This window comes from Alligator mississippiensis, chromosome 1 (assembly GCF_030867095.1).
Source record: "Alligator mississippiensis isolate rAllMis1 chromosome 1, rAllMis1, whole genome shotgun sequence".
NCBI lineage: Eukaryota > Metazoa > Chordata > Crocodylia > Alligatoridae > Alligator > Alligator mississippiensis.
In genome coordinates this window covers 463,170,106-463,187,742 of record NC_081824.1, presented here as the reverse complement: position 1 = coordinate 463,187,742, position 17,637 = coordinate 463,170,106, and the positions used below count along the sequence as shown (strand labels likewise).

Here is a 17,637-nt window from a genome sequence, read left to right as displayed (position 1 = left end):
TATCACTAGAAGAAAGTGTAATTTTCAGTCTTAATTGTCTAAACTTGGATGCCTACAGGGGAAGATCCCATGTCCATACCTGAGCACCTAAACACAATGAATCTGACTTTCAAAACTGATGAGCACCTCATCCAGGTCAAATCAAAGGGATGCAGGGACCGTTCAAAATCAGGTGACCACAAGGCATCTGCATTTGAAAGTGTTTTTTTGTTTTTTTCCCCTTAATAAATTATATATATATATCTTTACACTTGATAATTAGAGACCCAGTCCTCAACTGCAGCAGAATTATGGCTTGGCAAACTTTAGGAGTGAGATGGTGTAGAGGTAACATTTCGATGCCCTTTCTCCCTACCTCTTTGAAAGCTAGTTTGCACCTTGTGCAAAACACAGCATCCTCAGGCTGCTCTGACTTGTATCAACTACTGTTGCAATATAAGGCTTGTTTCCCAAATCAGTCTTCCCAGAATACAAAGCATTGTGTCTGCCTGTGTAGGGAACCATTTTCTTTTAAATGCACTGTGCTGAAAGTTTATTATTGCAGTGGTGGTAACGTTGAAGTACTTCACTCTTCTAGATTAGAAATGGGCCTACACATCTTGCCACATTAAATGGTCTCATTCAGTCTCAGAGCTAGATTTTTCACAAATGTTCCTTCTGATTCCCAAGTGATCTCAACTAATGAGTGGTAGTTTAGAAAGGTACAAGTAACAATGTCGCATACCAATCTGTCTACCAGGTCAACACAGCTTTCAGCAGGACTGAGAAAACAAGCACAGGCCTAATCAATTGAAGCATTAAGGTTGGGGTATTTTTGTTTTTTTGCCTTAACCATTTGATGGTGCTCACTTTCAGTGTGAATGTGGCTGCGCTGTTACAATTCCAGTCTCCCCAGCACAGCTGCCGCAAGTGTCTGGATCTTTAATCATGATAGGGCACATCTACATGTGGATAAATGCACCATCATTATGGAGCATTTAGTTTAGTACCTGTTTTTACAGGTACTAAAAACTAAATGCACAGTAATTGGCACTACTGCACATTAGTGCTGGCGCATACTTTTTAAGTGATGCTAATGTGCACTATACTAATTCTACTGTAAATTAGCATGTTTTTTTCCCGTTGTGCTAGGTTGCAGTAGAATTAGTCTACTGCACCATTAGTGTCTTGTGTAGACATGTCTACAAGCCACATCCAGACGAGTGTCATTGTGCAGTATGTGGTGCTGCAGACACGTCTGCAGTGCCACATAACACACATTTAGTTGTTCTCTGAGCTGCAGGGGAGCAGTGCAGAGGGTTTTTCTGACTCCTTGATGTTGGAAAAAAGGTGGAGCAGCTCACATGGGTGCAGCGCACACGGCTTAAAGGTGGAGCCAGGCCAGTTGGAGCCATGCCGTGGCTATCAGCCAGGCTTTGCGAGGCAGGATCACTGCTGCTGCAGCCCCAGGAGGCCCCCAGGTAAGGCTGCTGGGGCCAGCACACTTGTTGCCCCATTCTCCCCTACCCCACCTGGGGTAACTTGCAGTGGCAGAGCACGTGTGGCACAAGTGTTCCTCAAGGACAACTAGTGGCGGCACAAGGTGCGCCACTGCTAGATGTCCCCCAGTGAACCAAATGCCCATGCCACGTGTGGATGCGGCCATGGTATTCTAATATAGCACTGATGAGGAAAGCAGTTGCTGTCAGGAAAGACTGACAACAGAGGCAGCTTTTTTTTGGATCGGTTTATCGTCCAGTTCTATAATGAGGAGACTATTCCCTGCGGGCTGCTCATTAATTAATGGAATTTATGAGTGGAGAAGAGCTATTGGCATGCAGAGACATAACGCACAGGTGAATGGTGGTCTGCAATTTGCAGGTAATGAACATATTTACAAAAGGAGGCGTATGAATAAAGTAAATGATCTGTAAGGGATATTTAACAAAACAATAAGCTCCTTGGCCCCAGCTTGAAGCCACTGAATTGTAGCTCACAGCTCAGCTGAAATCTGCTAGAAATTAAGCTGTTGCAGCATGTCAGGCTGCAGACAGATCAGAACCCAGGCACAGAGCAAGAAGTAGCACTGGTGATTCAGTAGGTGGTACTTTCTCCCCTAAAAGCAAGTCAATGTTTTGCACTGCTTCAGAGGAATTAGCAGAGAACTAAACTGAACCTGCAAGAAGAAACACTGTCCCTTCAGACTGTTTGGTCTTGGGAGGGGCAGGGGGAAGAGAGGGGAAGAGTTCCCTGATAACCTGCCCCATCTTGACCTATTCCCATCTTGACAGACCTGCTCTGCCCTCCATGAGTTTTTCAAATGGCTCTTTCACCATAATGGGAGCATGCCCTGGTCCATAATGTTCCTCCTCCTGAAGAATTACAGACTGAAAGGAGAGTGTGGCAGCAGCCATCCCTGCAGATCAGTGGGGATAGGGAGAAATGTCCTTCTCAGACACCACCTATACCTCTACCATATCAGATTCAGAGATACTACATAATCATTAAATAGTATTTCTAGATTGAGGGGTATCTGATAAGGAGCTGAACATACCTGGAAGTCATTGTCATTACTTAAATAATGTACTTTATTTATCTATATCTATAGATCTCTATCTATCTATATCTATATATGTAGATATATAGAGATATCTATCTATCTATCTATCTATCTATCTATCTATCTATCTATCTATCTATTATGGACCAGATTTTAATATCCTTTCTCGTCACTCTGTGCTGTTCTTTAAACAAGTAAATGGCCAAATTTGAGGGTTCATTGGACTGTAAAACTTTCTCCTGGCATAACTGACTCCTGCACTCCCCCTGGTGTCAGAGACAGGCTGGGTGGGAAGCATCAGACAGTCATATTGGGGGCTTCTCCTTTGGAAGAAGCTCCTTAAGGACCCCTACATAAGTGGCATATGGTTAAGCAGCCCCAAACATCTGTAATATGGGACAGACCCAGGCTGCCAGTTGCAAGAAGGAATCAAACCCTCTGAATTTCCCAGAGTGCTGTGACACTATGAATAATAAAGATTTTTAGAATTAGACAACAATATTCCTCAGATTTATCTGACAACAGTATTCCTACATAGGCTAAAACAGACAGCATTTGCTATCAGCTGCTTTCATTATTCCACCCTTCCCTAAGATACTACTTTCCTTGCCTGTGCAACAGCCATGTCTGATGCTTCTTCCCTGACATGTAATATGAAGCAAGCAAGCCCCCTCTTCAAGTCTAAGCGCCCCATGCAGCATCTTTTCTGTGACAGAGCCAGAATGTCAATGATGTTACTTATAATTTATAATGCCTTTCGCCCACTGCTATGATGACTGAAGAGCAAGAAGAAAGTCAAGCAGTCTGCCCAAGGTCAAGAGAGTGGTTCAGTAAGTGATTTGGAACTTGAATGCAAAATATATTTGGCTCCTATCAGAAAAATAAATACAATGCATATTATATGACAAAACATAGAACATGAGCATCCACAAATTATCGAGTTGTAAAGTGTAGTTTAATTTTAAGTGTGCGCCATTGAGAGCATATCCAGTCCACACTATAAAAGGAGCATGGCAGTAAGCGCTGGAGTAAAATATTTCACACTAATTTCATATATATACTAGACTTTTTGGATGTGCTTATTGGCACATGACATGGTGCTGCACTAAGGTGGCTGTAGTACCACTGCCATGTGTTTCATCATGGTGTCCCCTTGCATGGTCTTTTAACAGCATAGATAATTTGGGATAGAAGAGAAGCTTTTTAACATATGAAGAGACAGTAATTGGATCCTGGGGTCCTGACTCTGTCGAAGGAGGTATGACCTTCACATTTTATAGCATTATCAACTCTTGTCATTTTAGCACAAATCTCATGTTTGTTGGTATTTTTCTAACTTCGCCAGCTCTTGGAACCATGTGAAGGTTTCAACTTGGATTAAAAAAGGGAGGACCCAAACCTAGTTCATCTTTAAGAAGCCAAACTGGTACTTAGGCATCTAAATTTGAACCTATTCTGCTCAGCCCAAATGTGTGAAAAACTGTTAATACAAAGGTGGGTAGGTGTTTCATAGTAGTTTCACAGTAGCTAGGGTCAGGAGGGACCTGAACAGATCATCTAGCCTGACCCCTTAAAGCAAGTCACAAGATCCCAGACAGGTGATCATCCAACCTCCTTTTGAATTTGCCCAAGGTAGGGGCGAGGACCACTTCCCTGGGAAGTTGGTTCCAGATTTTGGCCACCCTAACTGTAAAATATTGTCTCCTGATCTCTAACCTAAACCTATTCTCCATCAGCTTATGACCATTGTTCCTTGTCACCCCAGGTGGTGCTGGGGAGAAAAGGGCTCTGCCTATTTGCTGATGATCTCTCCTGATGAGCATGTAGGCAGTCACCAGGTCCCCCCTCAGCCTCCTCTTGCTGAGGCTGAACAGGCTCAGGTCCCTCAGTCTCTCCTTGTAGGGCCTGTCCTGCTGCCCTCTCACCAAGCGCGTGGCCCTCCTCCGAACTCTCTCCAGGCTGGCCACATCCTTTTTAAAGCGCGGCGCCCAGTACTGGATGCGGTACTCCACTGCGGCCTGACCAAAGTCGCATAGAGGGGGAGTATCACGTCTCTGGACCAGCTTGAGATACACCTTTGGATGCATGACAAGGTATGGCTGGCCTTGCTGGCTGTGGTCTGGCATTGGGGCTCATGTTCATCTTGGAGTCAATAATGACTCCAAGATCCCTTTCTGCCTCTGTGCTTTCAAGAGGGGAACTCCTCAGCCTGTATGTGTGCTGTGGATGCCTTCTCCCAAGGTGCAGCCCCCTGCATTTGTCTACGTTGAACCCCATCCTAGTCTCGTCTGCCCACTTTTGTAGTCTGTCTAAATCTAGTTGCAGCCTCTCTATCCTTTCATGTGTGTCCACCTCGCCCCACATCTTAGTGTCATCAGCAAACTTGGACAGCGTGCTTTCCACCCCCTCGTCCAAGTCGCTGATGAAGATGTTAAACAATACGGGCCCAAGGACTGCGCCCTGGGATTGAAGCCCCAGGTGGGTCCTTCTCCTCCTTGCTGCTTTTTGTGACAAACTCAAGGCTAAGATGGAGGTGTCTTACAAAAGCTGACTCACTGATGTTTTCTCAGGGGCTTGAGCAGAATGGAATAGGACTGCACTCAGAAAACACCACTTCAGTGCCTTAGAAATGAAAGAGGATTTAGGCTTAAAATTCTAGCCCTCATACCTGTAAATCTTAGAAGCTGGAAGCCAAATTAAAATGAAAATCTCATGACTACTGAAATCAGTCTTATAGGTTTGGTTTTCTTGTGTTTTCTTTTCTTCTGTTTTTTGGAAGGGGTTCTTTCTGATTCAGAGCAAGTATGTGGAGGCCCGAGGGCCCTGGTCCCCCTCGGAAAGAGGGCTGTCACCTGAAATGCATACCACTTTTCACGTGTCCATCATGGCAAAAATAAAAGTCGGTACCTATGGTTTGGTTCATGAGTTTTGGCAATACTTGTCTGTTGGGACAGAGACTATCACTTACTATATGATTGGACAACCGTTAGCATAATGAATTCTCAAAATGGTTTAGACCTATAGATGTTAACAACAATAAGCAACAAAGACAAAAAGTGTGCCACACCTCCTTTACCAGGTATATTCAGCAAGTGTGGTAGAGAGGGAACCTTTCTTTGGTCTTCATGTGTACACATACATCTTTGAGTTATGTACAAGACTCTACTCACCCCGTTGTGAAGAGAGTGGGGAGAGGATGCATTACCTTCATGCTACAGACAACAGGCACAGTCTCCACATAAACCATACACCCCTGGGCGAGTGGAACTAGAGCTGTTTTCTCTCATCTCCAACAGCCAAAGTCTTTGCTATTTAAATGAAAGGCAAACTCTTTCAACTAAAAGTTTAAGTTTGGAGTCCAATGATTAGAGGGAAACATCTCTTTCTTTCTCATACTCTTACTGTTTCGCACACATGCGCACACACAGATGTTTGTGTATCTAGTAAGCAAGCTGTGTAAGTATGATTGTACTGATGCCTTTTGCATAGCTGGAATTCCAAAGTCACATTCATAGTGAATGGGTTAATATAATGAGCCTGTAAGCAAGCCCTCACTGGGCCAAAATGCCAACCTGAAGGAGCTACAAAGCCTTGACAGCCTTGTGGGGCAGGGGGAGGAAATAAAGAAGGATCTGGCACTATTGAGTGAATGGGCAACTAAATAGCAGATGAAATTCATTGTAGATAAATGTAAAGTGATGTACATGGGAAAAAAAAATCCAAAATATACCTTTACTATGATGGGCTCCACATTAACTGTTACCACACAGGAAAAAAGATCTGGAAGTCACTGTAGACAGTTCGCGAAAAACATCTGCTCAATGCTCAGGAGCCATCAAAAATGTAAACAAAATGTTATTAATTATTAAGAAAGGAATTGTATACAAAACAAAAAGTATCGTTCTGTCTATTCCTTTATGAACCCATGGTGCATCCAAACCTTGAATACTCTGCCCAGTTTTGGTCCCCACACTTCAAAAAACAATATAAAAGAACTAGAGAAGGTACCGAGAAGGCCAACAAAGATGATTAGTAGTATGCAGGAGCTTTCAGATGAGAAGAGACTAAAGAAACTAGGCCTATTCAGTTTAGAAAGAAAGACACCTGAGGAGGGACATGATATAGGTTTACAAATACTAAATGGTGAAGAGAAAGTAAACAACGATTTATTATTTACTATCTCTCATATTACAACAACTAAGGGTCATAAAATGAAACTAGTAGGTAATACATTTAAAACTAGCAAAAGGAAGTTGAGGGGTTGGGTTTGGGTTTTTTGGGGATGGGTTGGGGATTTCGGGGGGTGGTTATTGGGGGGGGTTTGGTTTTGTTTGGGGTTTTTTTTTTTGTTTGTCCACATAGCATATGATAAAAGTGTGTAACTCATTGCCATCAGATGGTGTGGCAGCTGACAGTTTGGCCAGATTAAAGGGACTGGCCTCTGAATTGGAACTTCCTAGACCTTAACAGCTGGAAGCTGCAAGTAACAGCGGGAAAAAAACTGGTCATCCCCAGTTCACTCTCCCTTTCAGCATTCACTTTCTGCCAACATGTGACACAGGTCATCGGTTAATAACAAGCGATCTGGAAGGCGACATTGAGCAGAACACACCAGCCAGCACCCACTGCCCCCTGCATGAGTTGAGGGAGCTGTGGATGATGACCTGAATGGAGATGTGAGTGGAGGAGTGACAGGAAGGCAGCCCAACATTCACCAGGGTTTCTTCCTACCAGAGCCTCCTTCCTGGTCTTGTAGATGGCCAGAGCCAGGAGGAGATTGACCAGGAAGTCCTGGGGTTTGGTGGGGCCACAGAAGGGGAGTGCATAACACAAAAGGTGCAGGGGAAAGTGCAGCCAGAAGCTCAGCAGGAGGTTCTGGAGGAGATGGAAGAGGGGCTACAACCTGGTGCGCTCAAGGTGGGAGTGCACCAGGGTCTCCCCCTGTTGGCACAAGGATGTGTGACATAGACCTATTTGCACTTTAGGGGGCATAGGCAAAAGCCCACCAGCTGCAACTATAAGCCCCACCTGGAAAGGGAGACTACTTGGAAGGTGACAAGGGATTCTTGGGGACAAATGATAACAAAACGGACTGGAACGGAGGTCAAAGTTTACAACTAGTGCATTGAGGGGAAATAAATTTAGGGGCAAGTGGAAATGTAGCCACCCATGACCACAAATTATGCAACTGAGTTTCCCACATTTGGGGAAATTGCAGGTGTCAGCACACCGGGAGTGCAAGGGGTGAGCCTCACCTTGGGAAAACCACCATGGTGATCATGGTACTTCCCCGGGCAGGATACTGGGGAAAGTGGACCTGTGGTCTGACCCATTAAATGGCAGTTTTTATGTATTTTCTATTTCATCAGTTTTTCTCTGCTCTAGTAAAACTGAAGGTTGTATATCTAGATATACAAGGGACTGATCCTGTAAGGTGCTGATCGTCTTCAGTGAATTCACAAAAGAATCAGACAGCTTCCAGGGCGGGCGATTGAATACATGCAACTAGCATGCTGATTACAAAGACATCTGAACTACAGGATGTGTGTATACCCAGGCATCTGGTGCACATAAAGAGGACGCGTTTCCCATCAGAGCTGACCTGTTTATGGTCTGACAGCCAAGTAAAAGCAAAAAATTAATTGCTTTATCCACCTAGTTTGTTTGACATGGGAATTAGCTTTTTCACCTGACACACCAGTCTTTCCCCCTCCTGGTCCTTCCACCACCATCACTAAACCATGAATTCTTAATTGATTTTCTACAGCAAAGTGAAAAACCATCTCAGTTTCTCTCAAATACGCTTACCTTAATAAACATAGCAGGATGTTTAAACAGATCCAGTGAAAAAGTTTTGGAATGCCTAGGAAGCAAAAAGAAAAATATTCAAAGCATAAGGCTAAATACAGAAACACCAATGTGTAAGACGTCAGGAAAGCCATGCAGAGGACTGCTCTGTAAATTAGCAACACTTCAAAATGCATATTCCATTTCTGATTCAGTTAACTTCTGACATGAATGGAAGTTAAAAACTATTTGCTGGTCTTAATAATATTCAGCGCATGAGACTTGACTGTGCATATTGCAGCATAAATTAAATAAGGTATTAATAATGCTGGATGTTTTGTTCTATGACATCGATACCAGGACAAGTTTCAGCACATAAACTTAACCATGTCCCTCTGCAGGGCCGTCCCTGGAGGGGGGAGTGGGGTGCGAATCGGGGCAACCGCCCAGGGCCCTGCACTTTGGGGAGCCCCGCAGTCGGGCGGAGTGGCCACGGTGACTCTGCGCTACCGCCAGCTTCATGTCTGGCTGCTCGGCATCCCTCATCCCCCACTACCAAATCTGCCACCCAATCTGGTGCATTCAGCCACTCGGCACTCCACCTCCCACCCCCTCCCACCAAATCTGTCACCGGCTTCTTTGTGTCTGGGGGCAGGGCCCTGCAGAGGCTGATTTGTCCCAGACCCCACACCCTGCTTGGGTCGTCTCTGTTCCTGGGCATCCTGGAAGACCTACCAGTAATTTTGGTACTATACCCTTTTTATGGCTTGTGGAGGCCAGCATTGTTTTCCATTTACATTTAGGCTCTATGTACATGCCATAATTCAGTGCTGTGCAAAGGCCCTGAAGCTAGTTCTGAATGAACTAGCTCAGGTAGAAGAAACAGTGTAGACATATTGGGCACGTGCTCTGGGGGTGCATGGGAGGCAGTACTGTAATTAGAGTGGCTATGAGAGCCACATTCATTAAAGCACTGCAGCATTTTGTGTATTACCTTCCCCGTACTTCAAAATGGCGGTGGGGACACTTAAACTAAAGCTTATAAGACACGGAGGCTGGCTGGAGAGTGGTAATAACCATGCTCCCGCAGACTTGATTAATCGAATCTGCTCCAATGCACTGTAATTACAGCATGTTGGAGCAGCCTCCGCACTCGTGTACATGCATCCAAGTAGGACACTCCATGTAGGCTAATATATGCTTTTCAGCATTAATTAGCCTAAATGGAAAGTTGTCTTAATGTTTATATATGGCTTCTAGGACCCAAGCTAACTTGTCCAGCACTAGGTAGGGTATCTCTGTGCAGTATTAAATAATGCTATTTTGACATGTCCTTAATGAAGATCTAAAACTGTGAAATGAAAAAAATAAAATCCAGACTCCTAGAGATAAAAGTAGGGATTATTATTCAGTCAAAAATAACTTCAATGAAAAATAAATTATTTATTGTTCCTGCTGTAACATACAGAAGACAATGAGAAGATAAAGGAAGTATATCAAATAAGGAATCACACAGGGATGGAAGATTGGGCATTTCTATTAAGTTTGTCTCATAATGCAAAAATAAGGAGACATTGAATCAAATTGAAAGGGAGCAAACATAAAACTCATAAAAGGAATTGTTGAATTCACATTACGCTTGTGGAACTCATTGCCGCAGTTACAGCAGGGGCGGACAATTATTTCAGATGGAGGGCCGCTTACCCAGTTTTGGTAGGCTGTTGAGGGCTGCATGGGCAGCCCCGCCCCTTGACAGGTTCCCGCCCCCTGGTAACCATCTTGGGACCAACGTCCCAGTCTTGGGACCAATGTCCCAGGGCCAGCACCAGTGGGGTCCAAAGCGGGGCACAGCCTGGCAGAGGTCTGTGGAGCCAGGCTGGGCTGCACCAGCAGGGAGAGGGGGAGCTGGCCTGGCTCCATAGAGCCCCTGGTGGCTGGGACCCTGTGCACCTGCCACCCTGCTCTGGGCCTGAATGGTACTGGCCCCGGGGCACCGGTGTGGGCCCTGTGCTCCTGTTGGCTCCCTGCCCACTCACTCCCAGTGCCCCCCAGCCCTGCAGTAACACTGGGGGGTGGCGCACAGCCCTGATCCCCTGCTCGCTGGCAAGGAGGAAGCTGGTGCTGAGCACAGGGAAAAGCAGCCCCTTGCTTGCCCCATGGCCAGTACTCCCTGCTGCAGGTGCTCACAGCCCACACAGGGCTGTCTGGAGCAGGCACAGAAAGCCCCACATGGGCTGCAAGTGGCTACAGCATGGGGCACCAGCCACAGGGCAAGCGAGGGGTCATTTTTCCCCATGCTCAGCACCAGGTTGTAACCCAGCCCCGCTACCAGCTTGGGCTCCAAGCCAGTTCTGGGCTCTCCCATCAGCAGCAGCAGCTGTGGCCCCCGCACTTGCCGCACCGGGCAGTGTTGGCTGCTGCTGCCCACCTGGAGCTCACGCGCTGGGTAGCCCAGAGGCGACAGTGACAAACACCGTCCAGCGTGGCAAGCAGAGGGGCCACAGCTACTGTCGCCATGTGCAGCCCCAACTGGTGAGCTTGGAGCCAGAGCAGGGCCCAGTCTGGCAACGGGGCTGGGTCACAAGGTGGTGCTGAGTGCGGGTGAGGGGGAAAGCAGCCCCTCACCTGCCCCATGCCTGGCGCTCTGCACTGCAGCTGCTTGCAGCCCACCTGGGGCTGCCTGTGCCTACTCTGGACAGCCCCACATGGGCTGCAAGCGGCTGCAGAGTGGGGAACTGGCCACGGGGCAGATGAGGGGCCACTTTTCTCCATGCCAGGAAGGAGCCCATGGAAAAGTTGAGTGCAGGGAAAAGCAGCCCCTCCCTCACCGCATGGCCAGTGCTTCCTGCTGCAGCTGCTTGCAGCCTGCGGGGCTGTCCAGAACAGGCACAGGCAGCCCCATGTGAGCCGCAAGTGGCTGCAGTGCAGGGCACCAAGTGCAGGGCAGTTGAGGGTCCACTTCCTGCCCCCTACCCCCCATGCTCAGCTTTTCCCTGGGCCACTTTTCCCCAGGCTGCTTCCCTGCTCAGGGTCCTCCCCTCCCCACCCTTTACCTGTGGTTCTGGCATGGGGCAGCCATGTGCTCCCAGGCCAGAAGCCCTGGCTGGGGCTTCCAGCTGGGGCGGGGGGGACCTGCTGGGTCATTTTTGACAGGAATCAAGGGTAGATGAATATTAATTTTCTAAAATTTTTAGGGGCCCTGCAGGCCAGATAGAATGGCCTTGTGGGCTGAATCTGGCCCAGGGGCCATATTTTGGCCACCCCTGCTTTACAGGATGCAAAATGTAGCACTGGATGTCTATATAATCTTCAACAACATCTCTAAGTACAAACATATTTTTAAAATAACTTGGAAAGTGATATAAACTTTTATACTTCTGGGCATCAGGCAGCCTCTGACTATAAAAGATTAAGAAGAATCTTTCTGGAGACTAAGTAATCAAAAAATTGCCTATTGGGTTGACCTTCCTGTCAAGCAACTGGTACTGGTTACTCTTGGAAATGGGAAATCAGAGTAGATGGACCTGGTGTCTCACTATTTCCGTACAGGAAAATGAAGTTATTTGTAATTCTGGTTTTGGCTCATGTGAAAGGGGCCATCTTAACAATGCTGAAAACCGAAGCTCCATGTATAAGTGTCTCCATCGTGCTAAAACACTCTTTTGTCTCTGTGTGCCTCATTTGTGACCTAGAGGACTCTTAGAATAGTTCTGCCTCTATGACGAGATTACCAAATGAAGTACTAATGAACAGTGATTTTGATGTTTTCAGCATCTGTCCACATCAACAACCTCACCTTGCAAAGGCCACCCATCAATTATCAGATGGTATCGACTGTGGTCAGTAGTTATAGGTGGATTACAGGTTAATTTTAGACGTTCAGCAGCTCTTTAACAGGTCCCTGAAATGTTCAGTCCTCATATGCATAACTTTAAAGTGAGCTACAGTTTGAGTGCATGCCTACAATCTATACTTGAATGTAAGAGTAGTTCCCACCCAGTGCAAAATATATACACAATTTATATGTCCTTTTTCTGCAGTTCAGCTTTACTGGTTGCCCCAACAACCACAAAAGCAAAATAATAACTTTGGCCTCAATCTTCTTCTCAAATTTGACTTTCCCTAGGGATTTCCCCACATGACCTCTATGTCTCACACCTTGAATGGTGCTAACATCGTTGCATAACTTGGAAGCAATTCCACGGTGCCTCCACATAGGGTTCATGTGCTTGGCAAATGAACTTGTTAGCAACTAGAAGGAGTAAGTGGGAGAAATTACTTGGTAACTGAAAGAAGAATCAGCCCCACAGTTAACATTATATTTGTATGTGTGTTGGGGGTGGGGAGGAAGGGGAAAGGAGGTTTCAAAAGTGACCTGAAACTAAAACCTGGTTTCTAGACTCTGCCCTCGTTTGAGGAAACTTTATGCCCAGCAGATTCTTGAATATTATATACATGGAAGGCACTGTTTGATTTTCTTTTCCTTCTATTATGGATGCACATGACTTACTGGAGATGCTGATGGTTGTGAAAGAAAGTAAAAAATATAAATCCCTCAGTCACCAATGGTTTAAAGTGGTTGTAAATCTGAAAAGCTCATAAAAATGCCTGATTTCAACACTGGATTTATTATATTTTTAATTTTCCAACAGATTGGCTATAGTTTTAAGAGTTTCAGCTGAAGCCGTCTGGTCTATTTAAAGGGTACAATGTAGTTAACTATTCAAAAGGCACTTGATCCCATGAATGCACTTTGCTAGTAATACGATAGTCATTTTCCAGGCCAGTAGAAAGCTATTACTCACTGGAACACAAACAGATTGTGAGAGGGAGAGCTCGTGCTGATGGCTGGCAGTCTGACTAAGGGAAAATGCAAAACACAATCCTTTACTAAAACCAGCTGCATAGACTCTATCAGTTCCAAGCATTTGACTTGACTCCTTTCTCCTCATGATACTTATGACAAGAATAGGCTAATAGATTTATGTCATAAAGGCACTGACCTTTGTCAGCAGGAACATTTTGTCATGGAAAAGATGTGAGATGCTGCTATACTCTGTGATTTTGACAGTGATTGACAGTGTGGCTGTATCTAGAAATGGGAAAGCTTATGCTTATGTTTTTACATTGTTACCCTTTAATTAACTCGTGTGTGCTTTATAATGCACCCTTTTTCCTTAATGAAACCAGATTGTTACAGTTAGAATCCATCTCCAAGGGGCCAGTTTCTGGTTTCAGGCTATGCACATGGCTGAAGAGCTGTGGACAGGAGAGAAAGTGTGGGGTAAAACGTGTTTGTCTTGGATGCTGACTTCTCAGCAAACCTATCGCGATACACCTCCACAAGTCTCCCATGACTGTAGAGGGTATTCTAGGGTTAGAATTGGGGACTAGGGTTGTGATCCAGTTATTTCAGTATGTACAACCCCTGATATGCCCATAATTATGAGTTTTTCCTGTGCCTACATGAATAACCTGTGTGCTATACTAGATCAGAGGTAAGCAATAACTCACACTGATGCTGCCTGTGCTGCATTTGGACACGAACAAATAAGCAAATGATAGCAAATTAAAGGGGGAAACGAATTACAATGGAACAAAGGATGCATGTTAACCACCCACGTGGCTATTTTACTTTGCAGTAAGTAAAAGCAAAACCACAGTAGTCTATCCATCAACGAAACGGTGTTGAGTCTCTTAAGTTTTGCTTACACGCAGATCTACTTCCAGTTACTGTGGAACTACAGATGCACAATGAGTTCCCACTCATAACTTGCTATAATCTATTTATATCTCCCTACCCTTAATTTGCTTTATGTCAGACAGTTAAGACAGACAAGGCATGTTCAGCATCGTCTTGCTCTCGTGCTTCTATGAGTTTGTAATGCGGTATGAAACTTGACTCCAAGTGCCATCCCATTTAGTTTTTAGAGTCGCTGTTGACACAAGGTGAGCCTCAGAGCAAGCAGGTGAACCTGCACTGAAGTTTTACATTCATCCTAGTATCTGTAGTTATAGGTTCACTGAGGGCTAATGCGTCAGTGTTTTCCTTTGCATTCCATTCAGCTTCTTAGGTGACATCTCTCACCATGTTATCTGAAAGTTTCAGCACACAGCAGCATAAAGTCCCTGTCCCCAGCAGTTTTCAAGGTAGATAGACAAAGGTTGAGAGGGGGAAGAGAAGCAGAGAAGAGTAAAACTACTTGCCCAAGGTCAGACAGTAGACTTTGAGTGGCAAAGCTGAAATACAAAGCTGTATCTCCTGATGCAGGTTTGTGCTTTGCCCGCTAGACCACACCATCCCAATTTTCCATGCCATAGAACAACCTCAGTTTCAGCACTGAGGATCGTGTAGTGAGTCTGTCGAATGGCATGCAACGTTCACCTCCATTTTTACTGATTTAATGTGAACTTCGGAGTTTGATACTATTCAGGCCAAACCAAAATGACAGCCCTGTCCTGAAAAGCATTACCTTGCAAACTCTTACAAGTCACATTATTCCCATGAGGTTTGATCCTGCGTCCAATGAAATTAATAACAACATTCCCATTAACTTCAATGGAGCATAGTTTCATAGTTACATAGTTGGTCGGGTCGGAAGGGACCTTGACAGATCAAGTCCGACTCCCTGCCATGGCAGGAAAGAGTACTGGGGTCAAACGACCCCAGCAATGTGTTCATCCAACCTCCTCTTAAAGACCCCCGGGGTAGGAGCCAGCACCACTTCTCTTGGAAGTTGGTTCCAGATCCTAGCTGCCCTGACTGTGAAGTAGCGCCTCCTGATGTCTAGTCTAAAGTAGTGCCTCCTGATGTCTAGCAGGACCAGCCCAATGAATTGTAGCAACAACTTGGGAGAGAGATCCGAGAAAGACTCTGGCTGAAATGCAGTGCAATTAACTCAAGAAAACTTGCCTCTTGGCATACGCATCCCCACCCCCTTCCCCCTTGCCACACACACATCCCCCATCCCAATTTAGGTTTAAAATCATCTGGCTGCGGCATCACTTTTCTTTCGTACAGCTCCCTGAGTGACATGTAATCAGGTTTTTTGGTACACCTAGACATTTTTGACAAACAGTATGTTTCTACTCCTCTTTGCTCTGATGATACAGAACATACTAACACCAAGTAAGGATAGCCTGCGTCAGGGAAAAGTCCAAATGAATAATACATGAAATATGAAAACTGAAGCAAATGTTAACTAATTTCAAAATGGGTCAGAATCCTGACAATTAAGTCAGTGACAAGCGCCGTCATTTTTCTAAAATATTAACCAACTGTGTCTCTTCTGCTAGATTGATTTACAGTGCTAAAAAGGTCATTTCCCAGGCACATGGGGCATTTCCCAGGCAGAGAGGAATTCAAGCTTCTACATGCCAAATATAATGAGAACCAATAAATTAGGCAAAGCTCCTGTTTACCTAAGCTGAAATATTGATGTCCAAGTCCACACCAAATGCTAATGTCTACATTAATCATTTCTTTTCCAGTCTGGAAATTTAGACCATGGTAACACACATTTTGATAGATCTATACATCATAGTTACAGCAACATTAGAAAGGGGGACCAACGACAGAATACAAATATAATGTAACAAACAGAGTAACTTCATTTTCACTCATGTGAATTTAACTTATATTCGTTGATCTTGCCTTGGGATTTAAAGAGAAACAAAGGCTGAATTGTACAGCTGAAGCGGGGCTGGTAATGGGAAAGGAAAAATATATTCATCTCTCTGGTTCAGTTCTAAATCAGGTGCTTAGAAGTACATGGCATGATGTGGTGGTCTCAATCCAGTTCAAAGACTGCTGAGCCATGCACCACCCATGTTAGCAATGGGATCTAAAAGAAATCACAGATTATTCCAGCTCCAGGATCAAGATTTTTTTTTTAAATCTGTCATGTTGGGATGTTACTATACAGCAGGAGCACAGCAAAGGTAGTCCAGCAGTCATGGATTGCTCCTATCCGAATGGTTCACTACCTACATAGTTCTCACTAGGCTGCCAAATTAAGAACAAGCTTTGTTTTCTGTTGTTTTTGCTTCAAAGGGGACACCGCTTCCCTCATCAGCTTGAGCACTCCCAGCAAACAATTTACCTTCTTGATCCTGCACAGATGTATTCCTATCTGGTTCACAGACCTGAGTCTTTGCAGGATGTAAGGAACCCAACCCTGGAAAGAATATTGTACCAGGCAACTGCTCACCCAGTCTGACCTCAATAATGTGAATGGTCTTAGGGACAAATTTAGAAGAGAAGAATGAGGGCAAGAGGGTAAAAGGAAAATAAGACAAAATGCAACATAGGTTTAACAAAAATAGACAGTCCAGATTCTCGCAGTATCTCTCTCTGATGAGACAATGGATTTTTATAGACAAAGAGATTTTTGTAAATATAATCTGCTTGGCTCAAGTAAAGCAATCGACAATGTGCTACAAGAGAAATTGTTTGTTATGATGAAGAGGGTGAAAGATGGAGATTGGTGCAAGAATCATGATGTTGGCAAGGTACTGGCTAATGGACTGTAATAATAAATGGCACTGAAAGGGGAACTCTCAGACTACAAGAAGGTCACTGGTGGAATTAGTCTTAGATCCAGTCTTGTTTAATATTGTTATTATGGACTTCAACACAAAAAGTAGTAGTAGACCAATGAAATTTGCTAATGAATTGGGAAGCATAATTGGTGCAGAAGACGACTATGGTATCAGGAAGAACAGACTGCCCTCGAGGAAAAGAGTAATACAAATAGGATGAAATTGAATAGGGCAAAATGCAAAGGTCATACACCTTTGAACTAAAGTCTTGATCCGATAAATGCTTTAGGAGTTGACAAATTAAGTTTGGCAGTGCCTGGCAGCCACGGAGGTAGCCCAGCCCAAAATTTAGATACCTAGTCTCCTACACAGTGCATGTAAAGAGGTAGGTGCCTCAGAAAGGAAATCCAAATATCTAAGCACCAAGCATCTTCCCAATAGCTATATATAGCTGCTGATTGGGAAGATAGATAGATAGATAGATAGATAGATAGATAGATAGATAGATAGATAGATAGATAGATAGATAGATAGATAGATAGATAGATAGATTCATCTGCTGAATGGGAAGATGCCTAGACAGAGCCAATATGAAATCCCAGGAGTCTGACATTCCTCCCTTCTCTGCAGGGTAGATACCTGATTCATGGCTCCAGTTAGGTGCCATCATGCCTTCAGGATCCAGGACTGAGAACCATCTCAAAAAGCTCTCTTTCTTTTAAAATGCAGCCACACGAGGAAAAGGTGGTGGTGATACCATAACACTTATA

General features: G+C 44.7%; 1 long non-coding RNA gene and 1 other non-coding gene across 2 annotated transcripts in view; both read right to left on the bottom strand.

The window, feature by feature from the left end:
- LOC109284626 (uncharacterized) overlaps positions 1 to 17,637 on the bottom strand; it is a 1,607,267-nt gene that overhangs the window by 703,736 nt on the left and 885,894 nt on the right. Inside the window, exon 3 of the long non-coding RNA XR_009459875.1 lies at positions 8,348 to 8,402. This is a non-coding gene — a long non-coding RNA (uncharacterized LOC109284626). The remainder of the gene's footprint in view (positions 1 to 8,347; positions 8,403 to 17,637) is intronic.
- Positions 7,682 to 7,845, bottom strand: LOC132248075 (U1 spliceosomal RNA). The gene has a single exon (XR_009459427.1). It is a non-coding gene; the product is annotated as a U1 spliceosomal RNA (small nuclear RNA).